Consider the following 21,987-nt stretch of genomic DNA (forward strand, 5'->3'; position numbering starts at 1 on the left):
GTTAACAGGAATGTGGATTATTAAATATTAGGTCTCTCTCCTCCAAGTCTTCTGTTAGTACATGACTTAATAATGGACCGACAAATCGATTTACTCTGCCTTACAGAAACCTGGTTGCAGCAGGATGATTATGTTAGTTTAAATGAATCAACACCCCGAGTCATTCTAACTACCAGAAACCTCGAAGCACAGGCCGAGGGGGCGGTGTGGCAGCAATTTTTCACACAGTCCTATTAATTAACGAAAGACCAAGACAGACTTTTAATTCATTTGAAAGCCTGATGCTTAGCCTTGTCCACCCCAGCTGTAAAACTCAGAAACCAGTCTTATTTGTTATCATCTACCGTCCACCTGGGCCTTACACAGAGTTTCTCTCTGATTTCTCAGACTTTTTATCTGATTTAGTGCTCAGCTCAGATAAAATAATTATTGTGGGTGATTTTAACATCCATGTAGATGCTAAAAATGACAGCCTCAACATTGCATTTAATCTGTTATTAGACTCAATTGGCTTCTCTCAAAATGTAAAAGAACCCACCCACCACTTTAATCACACTCTAGATCTTGTTTTAACATATGGCATAGAAACTGAACATTTAACAGTGTTTCCTGAAAACCCTCTGCTGTCTGATCATTTCCTGATAACATTTACATTTACAATAATTGATTACACAGCAGTGGAGAGTAGACTTTATCAAAGTAGATGTCTTTCTGAAAGTGCTGTAACTAAGTTTAAGAATATAATCCACCCACTGTTATCATCCTTCAATGCCCTGTACCAACATAGAGCAGACAGCTACCTGAACGCTACTCCAACAGAGGGTCGAATATCTTGTTAATAATTTTACCTCCTCACTACATACGACTCTGGATACTGTAGCTCCAGTGAAAACTAAAGTCTCAAATCAGAAGTACCTGACTCCGTGGTATAATTCTCAAACACGTAGCCTAAAGCAGATAACTCGTAAGCTGGAGAGGAAATGGCGTGTCACAAATTTAGAGGATCATCATTTAGCCTGGAGAAATAGTTTGTTGCTTTATAAGAAAGCCCTCCGCAAAGCCAGAACATCTTACTATTCGTCACTGATTGAAGAAAATAAGAACAACCCCAGGTTTCTCTTCAGCACTGTAGCCAGGCTGACAAAAAGTCAGAGCTCTACTGAGCCAACAATCCCTTTAACGTTAACTAGTAATGACTTCATGAACTTCTTCAGAAATAAAATTTTTATCATTAGAGAAAAAATTACCAATAATCATCCCACAGATGTAATATCGTCTACAGCTACTTTTAGTACCATTGATGTTAAGTTAGACTCTTTTTCTCCAATTGATCTTTCTGAGTTAACTTCAATAATTACTTCCTCTAAACCATCAACGTGTCTTTTAGACCCCATTCCTACAAAACTGCTCAAAGAAGTCCTGCCATTAATAATTCTTCAATCTTAAATATGATCAATCTATCTCTAATAATCGGCTATGTACCACAGGCCTTCAAGGTGGCTGTAGTTAAACCTTTACTCAAAAAGCAATCTCTAGACCCAGCTGTCTTAGCTAATTATAGGCCAATATCCAACCTTCCTTTCATATCAAAAATCCTTGAAAGAGTAGTTGTCAAACAGCTAACAGATCATCTGCAGAGGAATGGCTTATTTGAAGAGTTTCAGTCAGGTTTCAGAGCTCATCACAGCACAGAAACAGCTTTAGTGAAGGTTACAAATGATCTTCTTATGGCCTCTGACAGTGGACTCATCTCTGTGCTTGTCCTGCTAGACCTTAGTGCTGCGTTCGATACTGTTGACCATAATATCTTATTAGAGCGATTAGAACATGCTGTAGGTATTACAGGTACTGCGCTGCAGTGGTTTGTATCATATCTATCTAATAGACTCCAATTTGTTCAAGTAAATGGAGAGTCCTCTTCACCCACTAAGGTCAATTATGGAGTTCCACAGGGTTCAGTGCTAGGACAAATTCTATTTACATTATACATGCTTCCCCTAGGCAGCATCATTAGAAGACATAGCATAAATTTTCACTGCTATGCAGATGATACGCAGCTCTATCTATCCATGAAGCCAGGTAACACACACCAATTAGTTAAACTGCAGGAATGTCTTAAAGACATAAAGACCTGGATGGCCGCTAACTTCCTGCTTCTTAATTCAGATAAAACTGAGGTTATTGTACTCGGCCCTGAAAATCTTAGAAATATGGTATCTAAGCAGATCCTTACTATGGATGGCATTACCTTGGCCTCCAGTAATGCTGTGAGGAACCTTGGAGTCATTTTTGACCAGGACATGTCCTTCAAGGCACATATTAAACAAATATGTAAGACCGCTTTCTTCCATTTGCGCAACATCTCTAAAATTAGAAATATCCTGTCTCAGAGTGATGCTGAAAAACTAGTTCATGCCTTCATTACTTCCAGGCTGGACTACTGTAATTCGTTATTATCAGGATGTCCTAAAAACTCGCTGAAAAGTCTTCAGTTAATCCAAAATGCTGCAGCAAGAGTACTGACAGGGACTAGAAAGAGAGAGCATATTTCTCCTGTTTTGGCTTCCCTTCATTGGCTTCCTGTTAAATCCAGAATTGAATTCAAAATCCTGCTCCTCACATACAAGGTCTTAAATAATCAGGCCCCATCTTATCTTAATGACCTTGTAGTACCATATCACCCTATTAGAGCACTTCGCTCTCGCTCTGCAGGCTTACTTGCTGTTCCTAGAGTATTTAAAAGTAGAATGGGAGGGAGAGCTTTCAGTTTTCAGGCCCCTCTTCTGTGGAACCAGCTTCCAGTTTGGATTCGGGAGACAGACACTATCTCTACTTTTAAGATTAGGCTTAAAACTTTCCTTTTTGCTAAAGCATATAGTTAGGGCTGGACCAGGTGACCCTGAATCCTCCCTTAGTTATGCTGCAATAGACGTAGGCTGCCGGGGATTCCCATGATGCATTGAGTTTTTCCTTTCCAGTCACCTTCTCACTCACTATGTGTTAATAGACCTCTCTGCATCGAATCATATCTGTTATTAATCTCTGTCTCTCGTCCACAGCATGTCTTTCATCCTGTTTTCCTTCTTTCACCCCAACCGGTCGCAGCAGATGGCCGCCCCTCCCTGAGCCTGGTTCTGCCGGAGGTTTCTTCCTGTTAAAAGGGAGTTTTTCTTCCCACTGTCGCCAAAGTGCTTGCTCATAGGGGGTCATATGATATGATTGTTGGGTTTTTCTCTGTATTTATTATTGTGCTATCTACTGTACAATATAAAGCGCCTTGAGGCGACTTTTGTTGTGATTTGGCGCTGTATAAATAAAATTAAAATTGAATTGAAAATTTAGATAACAACAGGGCATCAAGTGTTTTGTCACTGTTCATGGTTGGTGTTCATAACTTTGGAATGCCATCCAGAGTGAGATGTGATCATGGACTAGAAAACACTGGTGTTGCCCGTTTCATGCTTTAAAGGCAAGGACTGAACAGGCATAGTGGTTATCACTGGCAGGTCTGTGCATAATCAAAGAATTGAGCGATTATGGGAAGAATTAAATCGAGTGGTCTCATATCATTTTGTTAATCTTTTCAATTTTATGGAGGAGCATGGTGTATTAGATTCACTTAATGAGGTCCATTTATTTTGTCTTCATTATATATATTTGCCACGTATTCAAAGAGCTGCCACAGAATTTCAGAATTCAAAGCAATTAAAGAAACAAAGCTAAAAAACAAAAATAATCACAATGCACATACATTAATGCAATGGAGAAAAAACTGAATTGAATTATGTTAGTCCTTATAACTATTGTATACTTGTAGAAAGGTACCCTAACAAGCAAAAAGACTTGAAGCAAATGAACATTTGTTAAAAGGTCAATGCAAAAACAGAGCCTCCAAATTCAGCTTGGTCTCAAGTGTGTTAGTTGGTGTTGTAGGTGGAACATGTTTTGTTTGTTTTGACCCCCCCCCAGAATTACTTAATGATTGACACTCATTAATTTAACTGAGTACAAAGCTCAGATTAGAATACTAACCTGACCAGGGAATTAAGCTATTCCAAAACCATGTGTATTACCTAATGCAAAGTCCATATTCTCCTGAAAGTCTTTGTAAGTATGGAACTCCAAAGTGTTCAAAATTAAATAAAAAATAGGACATGATGAAATAAGTAACTATGTGAATAAATAAGACACAGATATGTAATGCGAGAATGATATTGTGAAATAATGGAACACATTTTGAAAAAAAAGCGCATTATTGTGAAATATATTGCATTCTGCTATATAAATTTACTTATTATTGTGAAATATTATTTCATGGTCATTATTTTTCACAATAACAGAGATTATTCCTGAGCCATTTTATTTATTTCCAGCCATTTTTAATCCAAAATGGCCTTTTTTCAAAGTCAGTCTTTATATTTCAAAGTCCCGTTTTTCCCAATGGCCTATTTATTTCATAATGCGACTTTTCAGCAGAATGACTTTGTCAATCAGTGTGAGTGGGCTGGACCTTTGCTCCTATTGGATTATCTTTTACTATCGACTAGTTTTCCTGGATACCTGCTCCGTGGACGGCTGCCACAGCTAGCAAAAACGTGCTAGGTCAAAAGTCACGGAGGATGGCGGACTGGTGTGAACTTCAGTCAATTCTGCTCATTTTAGCAGATCAGATAGAGAGGGATAATTTACCAGTATATATTGTTTTGAGTCTTTTAGATGATGTTTCTGAAATGCTTGGGATGATAATTGCTCTTAAAGATGTTAGCATCGATGACAACATTGTCAAAAGTTTAAGATCAATTCAGCACCGCGTTCGTTTGGAATACGCTGAGGAAGAACTGTCTTCAAATGTTGGTCGTCCACGTCTTGAAATCCCGGCTGCAGTACTCAGGACTTTGGTGCTGTCCGGGATAACCATCGGGGTAATTGCCGATATGTTTTCTGTGTCTCCGAGCACTATTAGGAGGAGAATGATGGAGGAATGTCTAAGGTAAGTTTACGCTGTAATCTAACACATGTGTGAGTCTGTACACAGCATTATTTAGATGTTGAGTGTGTAAGCACTGAAGGTGACCAGCATAGAAGGGTGCGAAAACTCTCTGGGTGAGCTTGGATTTTGTCCAGCACCTCAAGTGTCCGTAGTCCATCCTGAAATCTAAATGATAATCAGAATTACCTTTAAAATCACAAATGGATCCAAGAACTATAATCTAAAACATATGAATTATATATACAATAATTTTTTAATTCAGATTGTTCAAATCATCAAAAGTGTATATCCCAAATCTGCATTTTTTCATGAGATGCTGTCACCTTTGGAGGCATGGTGTACCTACATATAAAAAAATGTCACACAAAATTCCCAGAATACAAGGCAATCAGCATGGGTTTGAGTTACTTATTGGACAATAATACATACATACATACCTTTCAAATGGGACCACGGACTCTGTGTATTACTTGGAACATGAGAACATGAGAATGTCATGTATAAGCAGATCATTGTCTTCCAGCCTCCGCAGCGGCCTCAGGCAGCCAGCATTGGCTAAGTATTCCTGAAGTGGCTCAGTTGCTCTTTAACCTTCAAATAAAAAAATTAATGGGCCCCAATTAATACATGGAGTAGAACGAAATGCACACAATACAAAAACATTATCCAACAACTGACAAATCAGTTTTACCCTTTTAATTTTTTCACGCAGGTCACTATCGGCAACATCTTCTAAAACTGGTTTAGCCAAATCTGGGCCATCAACAAGGCAAGAGAAGAGTGTTGGGGACAGAAAGCCTGCTGGTGGACCACCATGTACAAGGCCTACTGCAATGTAGTGATGGGATTTCCGGCTCTTTTTAGAGAACCGGCTCTTTCGGCTCGGCTCACTAAAAAGAGCCGGCTCTTTCGGCTCCCAACCGGCTCTTCAGGTTGTTTTGTTGCTTTAATTAATTTATTATTACAATAATATAAAATTATGCACAAAAGGAATTACTAATGTAAAAAAAATAAGTGGTTTTATTTATATATGTTTATATAAAAATATATACAGTGGCCCCTAGAGACACGTACAAACTCCAAAAAGCACGTACAAACTCTAAAACACATTTCTAGCGTTAACTGAACTTCCAAAACAGAGCTACCTAGATCACTTAAATTACACAATTGAAAGCATCTGTGTATTGTTTGTGTATTTATACACAAGCACGCATATATATTCAAATAATTAAAAGAAAAGTTCATTTACCTCTTACTACCACACACACCGGTTCTTCCTGGCTTGTGTAGCCTCTAGGTAACAAAAGCTCAGCACTGCGCCTAGCATTCTGGAGCACTTCTGTTGTGTTTTGTATATGTTTTGGAATTTTTACATGCTTCTGAGGCTACGTCCACACGTACACGGGTATTTTTGAAAACAGAGATTTTCCGTTTTTGTTTTAAAAAATAATCCCGTCCACATCTATGTGCAGAAATGAAGGAAAACGCTGCTAGGAGCATGCCAAAGCAAAAGGTGCCGATATATTCCTAAACGTGTAGAAATGTTGGCCAATCAGAAGTCTAGAAGCCTCGGTGGGAACTGAGTCGTATGTGTGGAGGGACAGTAACTGTGTGTGTATATGTAAGAATTTAAACACTGCAGAGAGTACGATTAACACTAACAGTATTGTAGAAATTCATTTCACCGAAACAAAATGGTGTGACGTCAAAAAAGGCGCACATCTTTGACGCTGCGTTTTCTCTGTTTTCCTCATCCACGCGTAAATGCAAAAACAGAGTTTTCGAAAATAGACATTTTTAGGAATCTCCATTTTCAAAAATACCCGGGTACGTGTGGATGTAGCCTGAGTTTTTATGTGTTTCGGAGTTTTTACGTGCTTCTGAGTTTTTACGTGTTTTGGAGTATGTATGTGCTGCTTTGTCTCTAGGGTCCACCGTAAATATACTTTTATTTAGTCACTCCACATAAAATGTAATAAAGAAATCATATAATACAAAAACCAACAAGTCACTGTTCAACTTTTAACTATTTACATTTTCAGCTTTTCCTTTTAAACAAATTTAAAATGAAACAACACATCTGCGCACAAGGCTCGCATTCGGAGTGAAGCGGAAAAAAAAGTGCGAGAGAGAGGGTGAGAGAAAGAAAAAAAAAACCCCACGGCTCGCGATAAGGAGCCAGCTCGCGTCGTTCACTTCACAGATCCGGCTCTAAGAGCCATTTCGTTCGCGAACGACCCATCACTACTGCAATGGCTCTGCCTGCAATGAAGTACCTGTCCTCCCTCATGGCTAGAAATAATGAAAAACATTACATGTCAATAGATGCATAAAAGCGCTTGACAAGAACTTTATAAAAATGATTTTTTTTATTGTATTACTCCAGGGATATCAGCCTAAAATCAATACATACCAGCGCTATCAAGCGCCAAGTTTATTTTGCCTTCTTCACCCTCAAACATTGGAGACAGGGGCAAAGCTTCGATCAGAAGTTTCTTGGTCCACCCAAGTCAACAGCCTCTTCAGGTACTCCCATATCGTGTTACGAAATCAGTTTTGCCCCGGTGTTCTGACAAAACGTCCTACTTTGGCAAAACGTCCTACCAGTAGGATAATTTTACGCTGCCTTATGACAAACTGCCCTACTTAGGCAAAATGTCCTACTGTACGTAATTTATGCACATTTCTGCTGCCACACAATAATTCCAGCACAAATTTAAGTAGGTATGACGATTTGCCACTTAACTTTGCCCATCAGAGTATGTTTGTAGCTGATATTCATAAAGCCAGTACGGTTTGACACTTCTTTTTACCCATTAAAGTGTGCTTGTAGGTCACATTCACTAAGGTAGCATGTTTTGGCACGTAATTCTTCCCGTCAGAGTATGCTTCTACTTTATAATAACAAAGGTAGCATGTTTTGGCACGTAATTCTTCCCTTCATAATTATGCTTCTTGCTCTTATTAACAAAGGTAGCATGGTTTGGCACGTAATTCTTGCCGTCATAATTATGCTTCTTGCTCTTATTAACAAAGGTAGCATGTTTTGGCACGTAATTCTTCCCGTCAGAATATGCTTCTACTTTATAATAACAAAGGTAGCATGGTTTGGCACGTAATTCTTCCCATCATAATTATGCTTCTTGCTCTTATTAACAAAGGTAGCATGGTTTGGCACGTAATTCTTGCCGTCATAATTATGCTTCTTGCTCTTATTAACAAAGGTAGCATGTTTTTTGCACGTAATTCTTCCCGTCAGAGTTATGCTTCTACTTTATAATAACAAAGGTAGCATGGTTTGGCACGTAATTCTTCCCATCATAATTATGCTTCTTGCTCTTATTCACAAAGGTAGCATGTTTTGGCACGTAATTCTTCCCATCATAATTATGCTTCTTGCTCTTATTCACAAAGGTAGCATGTTTTGGCACGTAATTCTTCCCGTCAGAGTATGCTTCTACTTTATAATAACAAAGGTAGCATGTTTTGGCACGTAATTCTTCCCATCATAATTATGCTTCTTGCTCTTATTAACAAAGGTAGCATGGTTTGGCACGTAATTCTTCCCATCATAATTATGCTTCTTGCTCTTATTAACAAAGGTAGCATGGTTTGGCACGTAATTCTTGCCGTCATAATTATGCTTCTTGCTCTTATTAACAAAGGTAGCATGTTTTGGCACGTAATTCTTCCCGTCAGAATTATGCTTCTACTTTATAATAACAAAGGTAGCATGGTTTGGCACTTGTTTGTAGAAGCAGTCTGCATGCCAAGGTGTTTAAGTCATACAGCTGTCACCATTGAAGTGATTGGAACACCTGACTATATAAACTTTGACAATGAACTCACTCCATTATAGTTACAGTATGTATTTACTGAAAATATTTACATATATATATATATTTATTTTATATTTACAGATCCAACAGAACACAGGGAGAAAGAAGTAGAAAAGAAACGGTATTCATAAAAAATTATGCACATTTTTTTTTTTTACACAAGTACTTGACCAAACAGCTCTTTGTACTTTACTGTGACTGACAGCATATATTTACAGATATATATTTGATATTTACAGATCCAACAGAACACAGGGAGAAAGAAGTGGAAAAGAAACAGTATTCATAACAATTATGCACATTTGTCGCACAAGTACTTGACCAGGCTGCTCTCATATTGAGCACATCCAAAATGTGCCCATCTGAGACAAAACTCACACTGCACCTGAAGAGGGGGGGTGTAAGTGTGTTAACCAACATTACGAATTTCATAAGAAAATAATTAATACAGTGGCTTGCAAAAGTATTCGGCCCCCTTGAACTTTTCCACATTTTGTCAGATTGCATTCACAAACATGAATCAATTTTATTGGAATTCCACGTGAAAGAACAAAGTCTCTACCTGGTAGAGGCATACCCTAAAGGTCTGGCAGCTGTAATTGCAGATAAAGGTGGTTCTACAAAGTATTGACTCAGGAGGCTGAATAATTACGCACACCACACTTTTCAGTTATTCATTTGTAAAAATTGTTTGGAATCATGTACGACTGTCGTTCCACTTCTCACGTGTACACCACTTAGTATTGGTCTATCACGTGGAATTACAATTAAAATTGATTCGTGTTTGTGGCTGTAATATGACAAAATGTGGAAAAGTTCAAGGGGGCCGAATAATGTTGCAAGTAACTGTATATTGCATTTGTGGTTTATTTGTTTTACCATTTCAATCATACTGGTCTCAGGATCGGCTTCCAGCATGGAACAAACCACACAGTAGTCATCAGCATTACCTGGAAACACACCGGCGTTCAACATAACAGTTTTTAAACAAAACTGAAAGTGCTATTGCAATACAAAAGCACATGACTCAACTTACTTTGATGTTCTAGCAGTTCGCAAGCAATTTCTGTGCGTTGCAGCCCAATGGCTTCTGGAGTGGACAGCACCCTAGTAACCTCTCCACTCATAAGGTAGTGTTCGGCAAACTGTAAAATATGTTACAGTAATTGCAATTCATTAACTTAATTCTAGTTAAATACAATAAATACAATGGCTTATTAAATACCTTCAACACTAAAACTCCACAACTGCTGGAGTCCATCTGCTTGCTGTGTGGCAGAGTCTCCATTTTCCAATCCACTCTGGACTCTTCCTTTCCTTTCATCTTCAGAAAATTCCTAATAAAAATAAAACAAGTTTTTAAAATGTAGCCAGCATTTTGCTCTAAATATAACAAAAACCCCACAATTTAACACTTACTTCATTCACAAACTCTCTGCCTTGGTCTGACAAAATCCTTTTGGGGCAGCCATGTCTATATATAATGGAGCACAAGTGCTGGGCTACCTCAGATGCAGATTTCGTTTTTAATGGGAAAGCTTCAACCCATTTTGAAAAGTAGTCAGTTGCAGTCAGTATATACTGGAAGCCGCTTGACGTTTTAGGAAGAGGTCCAGTAAGATCTATACCAATAAGTTCCCACACTTCAGACACCTATCAAAAACAAATTAATAATTTGAATAACAATTTGTATAATGTACACATTAACATCGATGGTTAAAATTAGTTGGCAAACCCTCCTGCCTTCATGAATATGAGCTAGAAGCATAGTTTGATGTGTAAAAGGGGCATAATATTTACCTGAATACACTGCAACGGTTGCACAGCAGTCAGTGGTTTCCCAACTTTTTGACACTGGTCACATTCCAGAATCTTTAAGGTAAAAATATTTATGGAGTTCACGTAAATGTTCAACATTCTCATTTATAAAAAAAAAACAAAAAAACATCATTAATGATATATTCTCTAACGAACAAACAATTTAGCAACAAAACTTTGTGTGTGTCTTCAAATCTCTGCCAGGCCTACAGGTTATTACTGTAATATCACTAATTAATCATATTTATTTATATTTTGCAAGTGTACAGTTTCTCTTTTAACTGATATAAAAAAAAATTCTTATTTTGAACAGCATTTAACAACAATGCAAACAGTTCATACATACCCATGTTTTAATGTCAACTGTCATACCAAACCAGTAAAATCTGGAACACACTGCATTTAGCGTTTTGTGTGTGCCAGTGTGTCCTCCAATTGGAGGACATTACCGAAACAGCCTTAAAACACCGAAGCTGTGGATTCAGAAGTGTTGTGCAAATACCACGTGTCCTGTAACTTGACAGCAGACTTCACCGAAGCTGCAAATTCGACAGTTTTGTGCAGAAAGCAGACAGCGACTTTACTTTAATATTGACAAACAATCACAAAGGCTTAAAAAACTCAAGTATCAACGTCGTTAAAAAGTACTAATACTTACTACTTACCTATTTTCCTGCAAATATGACAACGGAGTAGCATCAAATCACAGCCGGATGTGCCTTTCTTCCCTTTATGTGTTGTGCGCATGCGCGCACATGCTCAGGAACAACGAGTAGGACGTTTTGCAGGGTAGGAGAAATTCCCAGAACACCGGTTCTTTATTCGTCGAGGGATTCAGAGACGGCACCGGACTTAGTAGTCATTTTTACAAAATCTTTATTCATCTTCATTTAAGCATGCACTTCTAGAAGGGAAGACGAGGCCGGTGTCCCTCTGTAAAGATCTTCACCCCCTTGTTAGTCACAGCCAGCTTTATAGAAGCAGCCCTATCATAAATCCCCCCATGGTATGCTGTAAACTCTGTGTCTGTGTCTATGTGCACGAGCACGTGAGTGCCTGTGTGTGCGCATACCCATATGCCTATGTGAGTGCACGTGAATGACTGTGTGCGCGTACCTGTGTGTATGTCTGTGCACGTGAGTGAATGTGCATATAGGTGTGGGAGTATATCAGTTAAAACACTGTGGGTGTGTGTCTCTTCCTAGGGGCCATAAATACCATCTCCCCTCCAGACCACAGTTATCAAGTTAAATGTTTAGACCCCCACCTAGGTATACCCTGAGGAATTTCCACTTAACATTAACTCCTTTCTGTCTTAGCTTCACAGTTCAAACTGGGGAGGGTCTCCAAAGATCTACTCTACTGAGTTCATGACACAGTCAGGCCTTTATTTATATCCAGGGCAGTGTCAGTGTCTCTACCATAATTCTACATTCTATCTTAACACATTTCTAAACTCTAAAACAAGCTAAACATTCCTACAATCGTCAGAAAACCTGACAGAAATTGTGTGGCATGGATCATATGTCGCTCGTTTAAAACCTCTAATTGCTCCATCCAGGACTGTTGATCTATTAATGTTGAACTTGCATTTCTTCTGTTGGTTTATTTTTGCAGAAAGTTCCTCCAAAATATCTTTTGCTGATACCAAACAACTTGAAGTCCTGTAGGATAAAAAAAAAGAAAAGAAAAAAAAGAAAAAAATACTGAAAAGAATATCAGTAAAAACATTCACATACAACGGCTACAAGGACATACAAAGTGTTGTCAAAATCAGAATCAGCATACTTTATTAATCCCTAAAGGAAATAATCATAATCATAAGCAAAATGTACAAAGGAGTATATTGCTCAGTGGCTATATATATTGTTTATATGTTTTGGAGAACTAGAAAGCACTAGAGCAAAGAAAAGTAGTTTCAATGCACAATAAGTAAATAACAATAAGTAAATTTCATTTCATTGTCAGATAGGCTCTGTTAAAAATTTGCTGCCTATTTCAAATAAAATAAAATTTGCCAGCATTACAGCATTATCATTTGACTCTGTAGACATTATTCAAAAAACTGTTTTGTTAACAGCAAATATAAATATCATATATGCATATAAATATCTGAGGATGTATTACACTCCTTCACAACACTGATTACAGAATTGAATTGCAACAAATATGGTGTATTTAATTGGCTACTGTAAAACATTTGTATTTGAAACTAACCTTTCGCTCTGCAGGCTTGCTAGTATAGCCTGGTTAAGTTCCTCATCATCAGAAGACATGTCAGATAGTGGAGTCATGATTGAAAGGTAGTTATCGTAGTTTACAGATTGACTGTGTGTTGATGTAGAGGGTAATGCTGAACAATGATTCTCTGGATTCCTGGTTTGGTAGGGTGAGCTTGAGGTATTTTGGCACGTCAGGACCAGAACTGGATCACTTAAAGATGCAGATGATGAGGTTGAAGGCTGACTAGTGGAAGGGTAGATTTCCAATGAAGACACTGGTAACTGACTGAAGGAAATATTTGTTGAAGCGCTGCTGTACTTGTCTGAGATACTACTTTCCTGGGGCAAGGCAGGAGTTTCTGTTAATAATGTTCCATTACCAACTGATGAGGCAGGAGATTGCGTAGGAGCAGAGATTGGTTGAAAGGCAGCTGTTGAACTGGCAAAACTGTCTGAAGATGATGAGCGCAGCTGCCTTAATGAAACAGGGTTTTCTTCACAGTTTTCCTCACTGCTGTAGCTTGTAATATCATCCTTAGAAATACAATAATAATAATTCACATTTATTGAGTTTGAACATTAAATACCATCTATTCAACCTTATCTGCTTATTCTCATCAGAGGTGGGGTGCTTGGAGCCTATCCCAGCTACGATAGGGTGAGAAATTTCAAGAGTTAATAGATCCTTCTCACAATTACTTTTACATACTAGGCAGACAAAATTGTAAGACATCTCCTGAACAGCAGTAGTCTTATGTTCTATAATTCACAAACAGTCCAACAGAGCAGCTGTAAGTTTAAGTTTAAGTTCAAAGGTTGTTTATGCACCAATTTTTGGTCTTAATATTATGACTGTACTGTGCTATGTAGATACATTCAAAAAATAACGTACCAAAATTGGTTTTGATGGTCTGATGTATAGGGCTTTCGATTTATAAATTGTATGTATGAGATTTGCATCTACCTCTTGTCCTGCTCACAGTTTGGGCGCAATCAGTCTGTTGCCACAAGCCATCAGAAACTCCAGGCTGGAAAACAGTTAAATTGTAAAATGTTTAAAATCCAAAACAGCTAAAATGTTCCAATAGCTTTTTTAGAGCTAATCTTGTTTTCCTCTTTGAATCAGACTTAAACCAGTAGTAACAGAAGTAAACTTTATACAAATGTCAAAAAAGTATGCCAAAAGTGGAGTGTTCAAGAAATGATAATTGCTTTGGATCTTTTAGTTCAGTTTACTGATTCATGTCTACCTGTTCTCTGACTTAAATCGTTATGTAAAGGTTTGAAATGCCTAAAAATCGAAAAGACTACTGACAAAAGCTGTGTCGCATCAGGTTTCGACTGCCAACACAACCTACCTTACATCAACAGAAAGTTTATCTCCAAAGGTGTCCCTTATTTGTTCAGAGACAGTTTTCTGGTCCCAGGATTTTTGGAATTCAAATCCATTCAATATATGCCCTTGTTCATGTAACTGTTGTTTAGTGCGATGCTTGACAACAACACTGCTTGATGGGCGTGGAAGAAGGATGACATCTTTGTTGAAAGCATCATGATAATGTGTCTTGGCCCTATAAAACAAAACAGAAACTATATTCAGATTTATGTTTCCTTTGTTTTATTTACCTATACTTAGAAAATATCAGTTCCTTAAGAAAGTTGCTAATGTCACTTGGTAGTGACCAACTTACACGTTAAACTGTTGCTAAGCTTTTATAAATAAAATAAAATGTTACACAGTTCATATAAAAAAAAAAACAGTATCGCAGCTAGCCATTTAGCCCACTTGAATATGTTTAAAGTTGGCCGTGAATGTAGGAGTTGAGTATAATAGCAAACACAAATAACAGAAACATAATTTGAAAGAACAAAAATGCATAAAGTAATAGCATGCTTATAAATTGCCTTTGGAAAAAAAATGGAAAATGTACATAAAATAGAAAATAATTTGGGGTTTGACCATTTTAATTCACTTAAGCTTGAATAATATACATATATATATATATATATATATATATATATATATATATATATATATCACAAAAGCTCAAAAAATAAACTGCATAAGGATTTTTTTTTTTACTGCTCTTTAAAATGAAATATGCCTACAAAGAGGCATACAAGGAAACATTTTCTATTAGTTTTTACTTTGAGTAAAGAACAAAAAAGACACCAATCATATTTCTTTTTTTTCTTATTTCATACACACACTGTAGAAACTGGACTGAAGGCATGACTTGGCATCCATGTTTATCTACCTCTACAGTGGTACAGATATTGAGATTGAACACAGAGTTGGATTGATGTCTTCTAGCAAGGTTAAAATTCTACCCCAACAAATAAATAAATAAATACAAAACTAAACAAAAATAACAAGAAAATTAACCCAACCTTTTATTTAGCAGGCTAATGTAGCTACCACCTCCCACATTAATAAAGAACATTTAGTTTAAAGTAATCTTAAAGTAAGCATCAACTTACACTCGGGTCACAAGTACAAACAGCCACTAATATTGAAATAAATGCCATGGTCTTTATTGTTTTAATGTGGATGCTGCTGAATAAATTAGCTAGGGCTAAAATTTTATAAGGGTAACAAAGTGCGTTGCTAAATCAGCAAAGCATATTTCGTATTTTCTATTTCGCAGTTGTAGAGTTAAGCGGCAATCCGTTTTGTTCTTACCTTTTCCTTGATCTGCAGTTCCAGATCAAGGTTCTTTAAAGTTTTTATAGCATTTAGGGTGGTCTGTTGTTATGTTGTTATGGTAGGCAGATTGAGCCTGGAAAAGAAATCCTCCATTAATTCCAGTGCGTCAACTGATTGTTCAGATGTATATATTCTACAATAAAAATCTTTGAAGATGCTATTTATGGTTTTTCTATCATATACAAGCTCATTTTGAGCATCACAAATAACTCTGCTCTGTTTGCCATATTTTTGAGAGACAGATCCAGCATTACATTGACATGGTCTGAGATTATAATACTACCAATCTCACACGATAAGACTAAGTGCAATAACAGCCCCAGTAAAAACACAAAAAACAAATCAATCCTAGTATTACATTTGTGTGGTGAGGAGAAAAAAAGTGTATTCTTTATCTAAAGGGTGTTTTATTCTCCATACATCTACAAATCTTCAGAGTGAGAATTAAGTGTCTTAGCTTGTGGTGAGAGAGGCAAAGGCTTGTGGGGGAGCCTGTCAATAACAGGATTCAGCATACAACTGAAATCTCCTCCTACTATAGAAATGTCAGAATTAATCTCAGCGAAGTCTGAGATTAAGTCTGTAAAAGTCATAAAATCAGACGGATGAGCAGGAGGGTAGTAAACATTCAATACAGAAACAACCATACCTGATACTATTCACTTGACTATAACATACCTTCCATGCCCGTCCTTAACACACTGTATTTGAAAAAGGGAGGCTTTTCCTCACCAGGATTGCCACCCCTCTACTTCTTGAGGTAAATCAGGAGAAAAATACCTGTCCAATTCCACTTTGCTGTAATTTAAGGTGTTCTGCATCATCTAAATGTGTTTCTTGCAAAAGTGCAATATGAATGTATTCTTTTTTTCAGAAAGGTGAGTATTTTTCTCCTTTTAATAGGATTATGGACTCCTCTTGCATTCCATGTACACAAATGCAACTTATTACATGTTATTTAAGTTGACCCTGTATATAGATATATGACTTACTATATATGTCTCATAAGTCATACTCCTGAGACTACATAATAAGGAAATAAGAGAAAAAAAGAAAAGGAAAAAAAAAAAGAGTCACTCAGCAGCAAAAAAAAAAACAAAACAAACAAAAGTAAATGGTAAATGGCCTGTATTTATATAGAGCTTTTCTAGTCCCTAAGGACCCCAAAGCGCTTTACATATCCAGTCATTCACCCATTCACACACACATTCACACACTGGTGATGGCCAAGCTATGTTGTAGCCACAGCCACCCTGGGGCGCACTGACAGAGGCGAGTCTTGGGGGTCGTCCCTGCTACCAAATCTACAGGGCATTCAAACCTCTTCCCCCTCACTCTCTCTGTACAGGCCTCATAAAAAACAAGAAAGTGACCTGTAAGCACTAAATAAATGAGGCTGTACCCTGCTCTTCCCTGACATCCGCACATAGAATAAACAAAAAAAAAAAACTACGTTTGCTCCCAGTGGTTATAACTTGGTGTATGAACTGAGTTTCCCTACATATACAAACATGTAATGTCATGCGAACCTGCAAGTATACGTGAAAAAACATAACAAAAAAACAATTCAAACGTCACGTAGCATGTAAAAATGAAATCAAATCACATGAAGTCACCAATTGATAGACAAATTACCGAGGAGTAGTGTCTTCCTGACTCTTTTCTAGTGAATGAAGCAGCGAAACGGCCTCCTTCAGGGTGTTAAATCTCCTCTGAGTCCCGTTCACCGTTACTCTCAAGGTAGCTGGGTATAGTAATGGCATAGTCCACATTCATCTTCCTCAGCCACGCGTTTACGTCATCAAAAGCGTTCCGTCTTCGAAGGGCCTCAGCAGAATAATCATTAAAGAACAAAATCCTAGATTCCTTACATGCGAGCTATCCTGGTTAGATTGATGGGATCCGAGCCGACGAGCCGCCTCCATCAAACGCATCGTTTATCTGCATCGTTGTGAAACTTCGCTATAAACAGCCTGGGGACGTTAATCGGCACCGGGCTTTGGTGCTAAGGATCGTTTGCTCGGTCAAGTTTCAGCCTTCCCGCCTTTGTGTCCATCTGGAGGTACTCTAGGATCCACTTTTCAAGGAAATTAACTGGATCTAGGGCCTCTGTGCCTTCAGGTTAGCCGACTATACGTACGTTGCACCTGCGACTTCGGTTGTCAAGTTCATCTATATGTTCTCGCATCTCATGTATTTGTTTCTCGAGTTGCGCCAGCTTAGCCTCTGATAATGTCGCTGTGTCCTCCTGTTACGTACTTGTATTTTCATGTGTTTGTTCTGGGCAGGTAATATCTGTTTATGTTAATTCAGCTGTGCCAGGGCCCTGCTCCGATTGGTGCGTGGATACACCGGCCCGACGCGACTGGTTCCAGCTGGAGGACCCGCCCATTAAAAGGAGGCTGGAGCACTACAGCGAGAGAGGTCCTCGCGTCTCTCCTCACTACCCAGCAGCGTAACTGTGGCAGCCGTTGGCTGCAGTGCGGCTTGAAAGTGTTAGAAGTGGAGTGGTAGGGGTGAGCTGCCGTTTCTTTTGATCACCCGTTTTTTCTCCTGTTTTGAATTAGTTAAGGAGGTCAGACTCCGTCTTTATTTTTGACTTTGTTTTGGTAAGGTCAGGGGTGCGGGATTTGTGTAGATTTGTTTTGTTTATTATTTTGGCCTTGGCTCACCCTGAAGTGTTGACACTCCCGTTTTGTTGTTCCTCTTTTATTTATCACTTTGTAAATAAATCACTATAACGAACGGATTTGTTTCCTGTGGCTGCTTGGGTCTTGGGGGGAAGCGAGTGCCTCGCTCATGTTATGGCCTGGCCCTAGACGGGTCGTAACATGAATTGGGGGCTCGTCCTCTGCCTTGTTCTGTGGTTGTTCTCGTGTGTTTTGGTCTGTTTGGCAGTTTTCTTGGTGTGGGGGTGTAGTGGGTGTGTGTGATTATGGAGTTTTCTTTGGATGGTTTTGTTACTTCGCCCTCATGGGATAAGTTGGAGAAGTGCAAGAAAGCGGATTTGCTGATTATTGCTAATTTTTATGATGTTCACGTGTCCTATAGTGCCCGTAAAGCGGAGGTTAAGGACGCTTTGTGTGCAGGGTTGGTGGAGCGAGGCATCCTTTCTGCCCCGAAGGCAGCTGTAGAGCGGCCTGGCGGCGGGGGTGTGCAGGTGGCTCCGGAGGCTGAGCCGGTGCCGGATTCCAAAGGGCCTGTTAACGTGCTCCCAGCTGAGGTGGAGTCTGATGCGGCTGTGGTGCAGCCTGGTGCAGCTGAGGCAGAGTCTGAAGCGCCTATGTCTGGTACGGCCGGGGACCCCCTGGCGGGGCGGTCTACGGAGGATCTCTGTTTGACCCTCCGTATAAGGGAGGTGAAAACCCGTGCTAAAGAGCTTGAGGTACAAGCAATGCACCTCCGTGTCAGAGCTTTGGAGCTGGAGCGAAAGCCCTCCACCCCTCTCGCCACAAGTGCCTCTAGTCGTCCTAGTACGTCCACAAGTGCCTCTAGCCATCCTAGTACGTCCACCACTGTCTCAACTGGTTTTGACATCACTAAGCATATTAAACTGGTTCCTCCGTTTCGTGAGGCCGAAGTGGACTCCTATTTTAACGCTTTTGAGCGTATAGCGGCCGCATTAAGCTGGCCGAAGGAGTTTTGGCCACTGTTGTTGCAATGTAAACTGGTCGGGAAAGCCCAGGAGGTGTGTACCAGTTTATCAATTGAGGATAGCCTTGATTATGACATCATGAAGAAGACTGTGTTGCGGGCATATGAGCTTGTCCCGGAAGCCTACCGCCAAAAATTCAGGAAGTGTGAAAAAACTGCCAATCAGACGTTTGTGGAGTTTGCCCGTGAAAAGAGTCGCTTGTTTGAAAGATGGTTGCAGGCCAGTAAAGTGAAGGGGCTTGAGGGGCTGAAGGAGCTTCTTTTGTTAGAAGAATTTAAAAAATGTTTGCCGGACCAAGTAGTCATTTATCTGAATGAGCAAAAGGTGACGTCACTTGCCAAAGCTGCAGTGATGGCTGATGAGTTTACTCTCACTCACAAAACTATATTTTCAGCCGCTGTCGCACAAAATATCAGGGTGGGACAGGAGAGGAAAATAAAGTCACCAAGGCTGGGATGGAAGGATAGACAGGAGGATGGTGGAAATCGCGAATGTTTTTATTGTCGCGAACCCGGACATCTGATCGCTGTCTGTCCCGCGCTCCGGAGGAAGGAGCAGTGCAAAGGCTCTAAAAATCCAGCCGGCGTAGGTCTCATTAAAGTTGTGCCTTCGCCCAAAATGCGTTCCACCCATGATTTGCACCATGCGAGTGCTGAAATAGAGCCATGTTTTAAACCGTTCATCACCAAAGGCTTTGTTTCTGTGACGGGGAAAGAGAAGGATAAGGTGCCTGTTACTATTCTTCGGGACACAGGTGCGCATCAGTCATTTATGTTGGACAGTGTACTGCCATTGTCAGATAAAACTGCTTGTGATTCAGATGTGTTAGTCTGGGAATTAAGATGAGCGTTCTTCGGGCGCCGCTACACAAGGTGCATTTGCATTCGCCCGTGATAACGGGGCATGTTAAAGCTGCCGTGAGTTCCCAGTTGCCTATTAAAGGGGTTTCATTTATCCTGGGAAATGACTTAGCTGGTGGGACAGTTTTTCCACCGCCCGAAGTGGTGGAAACGCCTATTGCTTCTGTCACTGATGCTGCCACCTCTATGTCAAGTGTGTTTCCTGTTTGTGCTATTACTCGTGCGCAATCGCGCAAATTTGATGATGTTATGGGTGCCGCTGACACATTTATGGCGACGCTAGACGAAAGAAAGTCTCCCAGCTGTGAAAGTGGCAGAATAGAAAGCGGCAATGATGTGACAAAACTGATGCCAGAGCTGGATGAAAAGTTAAATAGGACTGCATTGATCACCGCTCAGCAGAATGACTCCTCACTGACTCCCTGTTTTATATCCGCAGCCACAGGTGCAGAAAGTAGTTCCTCCACTTCTTTTTTTGTACAAGATGGAGTTCTTATGAGGAGGTGGTCCCCTGACCAGAGTGGTTTGCGTGGTGCTACGCAGGTGGTGGTGCCGAAGCCACATCGAGGGCAGGTGCTTAGCTTAGCGCATGATGCCAGCATGGCTGGACATCTGGGGTGAACAAAACTTATCATCGGGTGTTGCGCAACTTCTTTTGGCCGGGGCTGAAAGCTGATGTGGTGGCATATTGTCGTTCCTGTACCACATGTCAGATGGCGGGGAAACCTAACAGACCAATTCCACCTGCTCCGCTACATCCTATTCCAGTAATAGGTGAGCCGTTTGAAAAAGTAATATTGGATTGTGTGGGCCCCCTGCCAAAATCAAAATCCGGACACCGATACATACTTACAATACTGTGTTCAGCAACAAGGTTCCCAGAGGCAATTCCACTACGCACGCTGAAAGCAAAACCGGTAATAAAAGCACTAATTAAGTTTTTCTCTACTTTCGGGCTTCCAAAGGTTATTCAAACAGACCAAGGAACAAATTTTACTTCAAAAGTGTTTGCGCAGGTTGTGAAGGAGTTGCAGATAAAACATGTAAAGTCCAGTCCATACCACCCGGAAAGTCAGGGCGCTCTGGAGAGGTTCCATCAAACCCTCAAAGCTATGCTGCGCAAGTTCTGCGCAGAGTCTGGTAGAGAATGGGATGAGGGTCTGCCGTTATTGTTGTTTGCCGTCAGGGAGGCCACTCAGGAATCCTTGGGATTCAGTCCTGCGGACCTGGTGTTTGGACATGTGGTCCGCGGTCCCCTCCGGCTTCTGAAGGAGAAGTGGTTGTCAGACACTTCTGAAACCCAGCATAATGTCCTTGATTATGTTAGCGGACTTCGAGAAAAACTCCACCTTGCATGCCAGTTAGCTCGGGAAAATCTGACACATACGCAGGCAAAGATGAAAGCTCGTTATGATAAAAAGGCTGTTTGCAGAAGTTTTCCAGCCAGGCGAGAAAGTGTTGGTGTTGCTGCCTGTGGTAGGGTCCAGTTTGCAAGCCCAGTTCGCTGGCCCATATGTGGTGAAACAGAAACTCAGTGACCACAATTATGTGATCCAGACCCCAGATCGCCGGAGAAAGTCCAGGGTTTGTCATATTAATATGTTGAAAGTGTATCACTCGAGGAGCCCTTCGAGTGAGCCATCTCCAGTGTGCACCGCCAGTGTTGTTTCTCCTTATGAACCCTCTGATGACGGACTGATTGAGAAAAATGACACACTGGGTAGCGGTCGGTTGAAAAATTCTGAGATCTTAAGTGATTTAGACACATATTTAGCCCACCTGTCTGAGCCCGCTCGAGCTGACATCACTGATCTGATAAAGAATAATTTATCACTTTTTTCTGATCATCCTCGTCAAACTGCAGTCCTGTACCACGACATTGACGTGGAAGGACAT

General features: G+C 39.9%; 1 long non-coding RNA gene and 1 pseudogene across 1 annotated transcript; both read right to left on the minus strand.

Moving 5' to 3' along the window:
* Positions 1-5,037: 5,037 nt before the first annotated feature.
* On the minus strand, positions 5,038-17,339 carry LOC134622728 (uncharacterized; annotated as a pseudogene).
* Positions 9,643-10,162, minus strand: LOC134622727 (uncharacterized). The gene is made up of 3 exons (XR_010093081.1): positions 10,055-10,162; positions 9,866-9,974; positions 9,643-9,779 (listed from the first exon to the last, which is right to left on the minus strand). It is a non-coding gene; the product is annotated as an uncharacterized LOC134622727 (long non-coding RNA).
* Positions 17,340-21,987: the final 4,648 nt, after the last annotated feature.

This window comes from Pelmatolapia mariae, unplaced genomic scaffold (genome assembly GCF_036321145.2).
Source record: "Pelmatolapia mariae isolate MD_Pm_ZW unplaced genomic scaffold, Pm_UMD_F_2 NODE_ptg000175l+_length_51124_cov_1, whole genome shotgun sequence".
NCBI lineage: Eukaryota > Metazoa > Chordata > Actinopteri > Cichliformes > Cichlidae > Pelmatolapia > Pelmatolapia mariae.